Source organism: Suncus etruscus, chromosome 7, assembly GCF_024139225.1.
Source record: "Suncus etruscus isolate mSunEtr1 chromosome 7, mSunEtr1.pri.cur, whole genome shotgun sequence".
Taxonomy (NCBI): Eukaryota; Metazoa; Chordata; class Mammalia; order Eulipotyphla; family Soricidae; genus Suncus; species Suncus etruscus.
In genome coordinates, this window is record NC_064854.1 from 42175617 (window position 1) to 42184028 (window position 8412).

The following is an 8412-nucleotide window of genomic DNA, read 5'->3' on the forward strand; positions in this document are numbered from 1 at the left end:
ACTAGTCTCAGCTTTCATGTACCTCAGAAAGAAATAAAAGTAAGTAATTACAATTTTATGTACATTTCTATTTTTTAAGCAAATGTTTAAAAATAAATATCTTGGCCTGTGATCATGTGCTGCAAGCTACAGAAATATATTCTATCAAGTTTAAGCAAAAAAAAAAAAATTCCATGTGTTACTTGTCTACTGCTTGTGTAACAAAGTACTCTAAAACTTACTTTCACAAAACAGCAATTTTTCTTTATCTCCAAATTTTAGCAAGCCAGGAATCTGGGGGTAGCTTAGTTGAGTTGTTTTGACTCAGGGTCTCTTGAGGTTGTGGTACAGCCATGATGGAGGACTGAGCTGTCTTAACAGGGACAGAAGATCTTGTTTTGATCCAAAGTCTTGGCTGGGATAGAAGATCTAGTTCCAGGTCATTCATTCTTCATGTGGTTGTTAGCTGGAGGTCTCATCCTTCAGAATGTGAACCTCTATTTATAGACTGGAATACAGCTTCCACCAGAATAAGCCAGAGCAATGTTTCTCAATCTTTATAGACTTTGGTCCCTTTATATCTTCTTTCATTCCTGTGTCTCATGTTAGCCTTCTAGTCTTATGTTATTGACCCAATCTACATAATTTTCACCTGTGGCATTTTTTGGAATACCTTGGGGGGAAGGTACATGGCCCCCAGTGGATAAATAATGATTTAGAGGAAAAGTAAAAATCCCAATGTGTTTTGTAATTTATTCTTGGAGGTGGTGGGAACAACACATGTGAAGGTAATCAGGGGTGAGGATCACCAAGATCCCTCGAGGGTGCTGAGTACCACCGGACATTTATTTTACTACACCAGAGGTAATTTTCATGAACATCTGATAATAAGCAACTAGTGAAAGAATAATTGGGACAATATCATAATTCACTTCCTTGTACTGGAGTTTATGACCCATTATGATTATTTTACCTCCAATTCATATACTTTCACTTCATCATTTATGAGAAGAACAACAACCAAAGATTTTACAATCATACAGTTTACAGGTCTGGAAAGATAGTACAGGGAATAAGGGTTTGCACAAAACTGACTCCAGTTTGGTCCCTGATACTACCAGTAGTGACCACCAAACTCAGAGCACTGCTAGTTGTGGCCCAGTTATGCCAAACCTCCCACTAATAATATGCCTTACCATTATTACTATTTCAATGGCTGATATATTTGGAGAAGTTACATTTCAAGTATAGCAATTCCTTGAATAATATTTTTTGCTTAATGTTGTATACTTATAATATTGATGAAGGATAAAAGATTCACAACTGACATTGTATGCACTGACATTATATGAAGACCTGGTTTTATGCTACATTAACTCAATTAAAGTCCACGTTTCCAAGAGCCAATGAAAAATATTAAGGGAGGACTTCTTAGACTACATTAAGTGCACTGTACACTCATTTACATTTAATTTCAAAAAATGTTACAAAATAGAAAGCTGAAAACAGTGATGTTGAAGGTTACCCCACTGGAGTTTCTCATTCTTCATTTCACTTTTCTTTAAGTAAGCCAGCTCCCTGGTCCCTGATGGTCAGCATTTCATATGTGGTAAGAAGATGGATTGCTATGGCATAGGGCCTATGCCTTCAGAGGTTGTGGGAGAAACATGATAAATGCAATGGAAAAATTAGGCAGAAAAGGAATTTGATTAGTTTATATAACTTAACTTTGTTAAGTTCAGGACTTTGTTCTGTCACCATTAGCAAATAAAAGTCTACTTGGGTGGTGTTCAGAGGTAGCATTAAGCATGCTAGAAAGAATTTTTTCCTCAGAAGATCAGCAATTTAAATGTATGCTATTGTTTTTCCTCATATTAAATCTTACCATCTAAGGTTTGCATTAAGTGTACTCAAGAGGCAAGGAGGCTTTGCAAGGTGACAAATAAAGGTTCTGGGGGAAAGGCCGATGGTGCGTGTATATTTCATGTGTAATTCATGTGTATTTCTCTGGCAGTTAATGTGAGAGATAAATCCAAGGATCTCCTATAAAAAAGTAGAGAAATCTTAAATTCCAAACTCTCTGCCCCACTCTATTACAGTTTTGTCTCATTTCATCTTTTTATAATTTTATTCTGTTTCTGGTGAATAAGAGGAAAATGGATAAATAACACTAGTTTCTGAGACAATCATATAATCATTCTATAAACACCAGTTGAGCTTTGGTGTATAGACTGCTGTTCTGGAAGAGGGGTTCACTCATCATCCCTATAATATCTCCATTATTGAGTACTTACTTTAAACTAGCTGACACAATCATAGATATATGGAGGTTTAAAAAAGTAAATGAGAGGCCAGAGAGATCGCTCAACAGAGTGTTTACTTTGCATATAGGAGGCCTGGGTGTGATCCCCAACAACACATGAACTCTTGACTTGAGGTTTATGTGGTGAATGACCCCATGTACAGAACCAGGAGTTCTAAAACACTGCTAAATATGGTCCCCAAACGAAAAAGGAAATAAGGATTAAGAAAGAAAAAGGGAGAAAGATAAGTGAGACAGCTTCTCACTTTTGTTTTTGGTTTTGTTTTTCGGGCCACACCCGTTTGATGCTCAGGGGTTATTCCTGGCTAAGCGCTCAGAAATTGCCCCTGGCTTGGGGGGACCATATGGGACGCCAGGGGATGGAACCATGGTCCTTCCTTGGCTAGTGCTTGCAAGGCAGACACCTTACCTCGAGCGCCACCTCGCCGGCCCCAGCTTCTCACTTTTATAGATCTTAAAATATCATCAAGAAAAATAAAAGTAACATGAAAATCTTAAGAACCCAAACAAAAAGTGGGACATTTTGTTGTACAATCTGGGATTATCAGGAGTGTTCCATGGCTTCTAGGACAGGAGATGCTGGAGAGGCCTGAGAGGGATTTATTTGTCTGGGGAGTAAACAATACACTATACGAGGGTGCATCAAAAGTGTCTCTGAGATTCCAAAGATGAGATTTCTTTCTGGAGGAGGCCTGGCATCTGATGTTGGACTTGGGTTCCAAACTAAAGGGCGTGGGACATCATGGCCTTTGGAAGAGAGTGACCTAGAATTAAGGTATGAGAGCACGGACAGAGGGGGCAGGAATCACTGAACCTGGAGGTAATAGAGGGTGAATCACCAGGACCCAAGTACATAAAAAGTCTTACCAGCAAAAAGCTGGGGACCAGTGCTGATTTCTCTGAAGGGATCAAAGGACTAGTGCTATCCTCTGAGGAGATATAAGGCCAGTACTTCTGGCTATTGCCCACCCTTAAAGTGACTCTACACATCAGCTCCAGCAACACTCTTGAGGAGACCTTCTAAGGGCCTTCTCAGGTGGTGGGTGAGCTTGCTCCATCCAGGCTCTCAGTGTGAAGCCTGGGGTGGTCCTGGGCATATGAGAAGCCCAGGCCACCACCTTTCCATTCTGTCATTATCATTTCACTATTGTCACCCTGGGCTAAGCTCAGATGTTTACTCTTTCAATACTTTCTTTAAGGGGGGCTGTAATTTCCAATATAACTTCATGATCCTCAAGTCAAGAGTGAGCTGGTCCGAATGAGGTCTTATATCTAAGATGAAATCCAGCTTTTTAACCCAAAACAAAGGCATTCCTCAACTTCCTCCTTTCTTAAGCCTCTTATTTTGATATGTAAAAGCCCACTATATAGGTACTTCTCTCTCTGTCTCTGTTTCTGTCTCTGTCTGTCTGTCTGTCTGTCTGTCTGTCTGTCTGTCTCTTTCCCTCTCCTTCCCTCCCTCTCTCCCCCTGCTGGAATTGGGAATTGATTTAATATAGAAAGAGGAGTTCTGGACCCGGAGAGATAGCACAGCATTGTTTGCCTTGCAAGCAGCCGATCCAGGACCAAAGGTGGTTGGTTCGAATCCCGGTGTCCCATATGGTCCCCCGTGCCTGCCAGGAGCTATTTCTGAGCAGACAGCCAGGAGTAACCCCTGAGCACTGCCTAGTGTGCCCCAAAAACCAAAAAAAAAAAAAAAAAAAAAAAGAATTCTTGCAGAAGGTTGGCGGTTCGAATACTGGCATCCCATATGGTCCCCTGAGCCTGCTAGGAGTGATTTCTGAGCATAGACCTAGGAGTAACCCCTGAGCACTGCCTAGTGTGACCCAAAAATCAAAACAACAACAACAACAACAAAACACAACAACTTTGGGGCTAGAGAGATAGCATGGAGGTAAGGCATTTACCTTTCATGCAGAAGGTCATTGGTTCGAATCCCAGCATCCCATATGGCCCCCTGAGCCTGCCAGGAGTGATTTCTGAGCATAGAGCAGGAGTAATCCCTGAGCGCTGCCAGGTGTGACCCAAAAAACAAAACAAACAAACAAACAAAAAACAAAAAAAGAAAGAGGAGTTCTGGCTTTTGGGTCTGGCAGAGAGCATGAGGCAAAAGGCCATAGATACTATGACCATCTTTTCCTAACTGGCTTGGCTTATTATTTCTTCGCCGCTGCCCAGCTTCTTCAGGCCCGTCTGCGTGGGGTTTAGAAACATGGTGCCTGGGGTGATCCCACAACCCATGGATTTTTATTTTACACTTATACACATGGTCTAGGACGTCAGAGAATCCCGAAAATAATGTGTTTTAACCTGAAACAAAAGGGCCCATGGGGAACAAAAATTGGATTGTGAATGAGAATAGAATATGGAGTGTTGGGGGTCCATGGAGGAAGACAGTGAAATAGATGGACAGAATCTTCTGTCCAGGCTTCCAATTAGGAATAGTAGTTTTGAGAAAACAAGTGAGAACCCAACGTGAATGAACTCTTAACATGCTCAGAGTCGCCTTGTTTACACGTGCTTGGCTTCTGTGACACTATCAGGCATAACTTCTGACATTCATAGCACTGAATATAAACTTATTGAACCCTCTTCTAACAGGGCCAAATCCTAGACTAAATTTAATTTGCTCTCAAAAGAAATGCTATTTAAAAATGGAATAAGCTTCATTACATTTAGGCATTTCTACATACTTTTTACCATGCCAAGTATTTTACTGAGACTATTTTATTAAGCTCTCATAATAATCCTGATGGGTGAGGGACCATCATGTTAGCTGATGAATAAACTGAGGTAAGGGAGAAGTAAGGTTACATGAGGGAAGGTACAGGGACCTCGCTGGTGAGTATGTTTTCAGAGCTCTGTTTTAACTGCATCATGTGCCTAGGCTAACTTTCAGTTATAAATGAGCTTTCAGGAGAAAGGAATTTACTGGGAGTCCCCAGAAAATACTTGCCATTCTTTTTGACCAGAGGAATAGAACAACTTACAGATCTCACTTATCTTTAATATGCTAATTTCAGTGAAAGGAGTTTATAGATAATCCCATGACAATATATTCCAAGGGTAGAGAAACCCTGTATCTCTTAGGCCAAGGGTATTCCCGTTTCGGATGACCCCAATATTTACTGTGCCTATGCGAGGGGGAGGGGGAGACATAAAACACTAAATAATCCTTCTTTTTTTATTATTTTTTTAAATCTAGTTTTTGTCGATTTCTTTGTTTTGGGGTAGATATTGAAGTAGTTGTCCATTTTTTAATTTATATATACCTTTTCTTTCTTCTTTTCTCTTCTTCCTCTTTGCGCCTTGTCATATTTCCTATCTCAAGACCATGGCAACTATGTGGTGCATATTTTTATTGCTCCAGTGCTCACTGGATATCTTATTCGATTCCTCTTTTTGAACTGTTGTGGCGTTTCACCTTCTTCTTTTCCCCTTCGTCCCTCAAACCAAGGATGAGAGCCTCTAGAATGACTCTCCTCATAGTTGACGTAGTCGATTTTTACCCCATTATTACTTTTCTCTTCCTCAAACAAAACCACATAACTTGAACTCTCTAGTCCCACCTCCCAATTAGAGGGGGCAGTAATGGAGGCACCAAGACCAAACAGTTATAAGACCACTAAGTAATAAACTAGACACAGAAGGGACCATGCATTCTAGCAGCCCCTGGAGGGAGAATGGAGGATATGGGAGGCAGGATGGGAGCGGATGTGGGAGGACAATTTGGTGGTGGGAATTCCCCTGATTCAATGTAAATATGTACCTGGAATATTACTGTGAACGATATGTAAGCCACTATAATTAAAATAAAAATTATATTAAATATGCTAATTTCATCAGAAACTCTGGAGAGACCTAAAAAGTGTCCATTGCTAGTGATTTTAGTGTCAAAGAACAGTGAGTATGCAATTCTATTTAAAGGATCATTACTATAGTTTTGAATAATGTAAGACTATGTACAAATGAGAATTTACCACTTTAAATGCTATTTTCCGAGTGTATCATCGAAAGGAATTCACTGGTGTTGTCAAAAGAGGTGAGTGTTGTGTATGTAAAAATTTTATGGGATTATTATGTTACTGACCCTACCTGATCGGTGATTGTGCCCTACCCTAGGGTGTGACCTGGCATTCTGCCCCCACCCTAGGGTGGTACCTGATTCTGCTTCCACCATTGGGTGGTATCTGATCCCACCATTGGGTGGTACCTGATTCTGGGGGATAAAAACAAGGGTCTGTGGAAGGCGAGGGGCTTTTGGCTGGAACTGATGCTGAGGCTTTGGACTTTAGTCTTGTCCACCGAATAAAACTAATATTTCCAGAAGCCTGACTGTCTGCGAGCTGTTTACCCACCTCTTCACCTCAGAACTGCTGCCGGCTGAACAGGGTGGCAGATGCGAGCTCCGAGCTGGAGGGGAAAGACCTCATCCTCCATCCTTCCATCAGTCAACCTCTTCAGAGGCTGACTTGCAACAGAGAATGATTCAAGGTTGAGTTGTTCACCTCAGAAAATTCATAGGTCTGTTCCTTGTTGAGATTTCAAGCGCTGAACTATGATGGAAGCCTCATGGTCCAAGACCAGGATGTTGGAGAGTCTAGAAGCAAACGCCTATGCATGCAGGAAATAATCCACACTCACTGAAGGAGGTGAAACGGATTTAGGATTTCTAACACACAAGCTTTCTGCTCCTAAGAAGCAGAAAGTTCTGCGGGGAAAGCTGGAAATGCAAGAGAGTATTTTTTCCTCAGACCTGGGATTGATGGAGCATTGTAACAAAAGTCCATGGCATTCATGGACTTATCCTTATCCAAGGATAAGACATTAGACATAAGAGAGACATTAGATCACACAAACAGGTATACTCAAATGGAAAATTAGTAATTTAAAGTATTTGTTAAGACATTATCATAATGATCACTGTATTAGGAGTCCAACAGAACATATCACTGTAAAGTGAAACTAGGGCACTCAAACTATATCTCCAGAAATCACTGTGAACAGAAACATTAAATTATAAACAAGGAACAGAGAGATAGCACAGCAGTAGGGTGTTTGCCTTGCATGCAGCCAATCCAGGATGGACAGTTGTTCAAATCCCAGCATCCCATATGGTCCCCCATGCTTGCCAGGAGTGATTTCTGAGCACAGAGCCAGGAGTAATCCCTGAGAGCTGCTGAGTGTGACCCAAAAATCAAAAATATTAAAGAAAAGGTTATTATAAACATAATAGAATAGAGATTATGACACTAAAACATTCTAGTAGTGAGCACTGTAGTGGGAGTCCATGCCTTCCAAACAAATTCTGTAGCTGTTTCCTGTTGGTAAAAACAAGAACATTATTATAAACATTTATAAAAAGAAGTTAGTTGAACACCTGCTTAATATAAACAGCTGCATCCACTGATGCAGGTCTCTTTGAAGTATAAAAAATAATATAGGCTGCTGAAGATTTTACAGATGATTTGGAGATTTCTAAAACTTCTTGATCATCAAATTTAAATCAACATTGTCTTGCTGTATTTATATAATAGGCTATGCACTGACCCTTTTCCATTTCACCATAATGATTCAAAACAGAGAATAAGTTGTTTTCTTTGGGGTTGTTCCTAGAGTTCATAGTGTACTGTGACAAATCAAGGTTTTCTAAAGGAAAGTCCACATGTCTAGCTTTTTTCATCTTCTTGCTATCATATAAAAGGTGTTTCTAATGTATTAAGAGCACAGGTGATAATTTCCAAATTTCTGCCCTTTTTAAGGCACCTTGCTGTGTACTTCAGTGGTTGCAATAAACACTATTATTACTTTTCAGTTCCTCTTATTTAAAAAACACTTTATGGCAACCTTACAATATGCATTTATCTGTAGATGTCAAAGGTACAGATAAATGAATAAAGATCTCTGATGCCCGAGATTATTGGTGGCAGATGAGGCTTTGTATTGTGGATTTAAGCTCGACTTGGAAAAGTATAGCAGTGTCCCTGCCAAACTTGTTTTACAAATTTTGACCAACAAGATGATCTCTATTTTTCTCTGTCTATTCTGCCTATCTACTTTGTTCAAGTCCTGATGAAAACCCTCCACCAAGAATAGAAGTAGTTCATGAT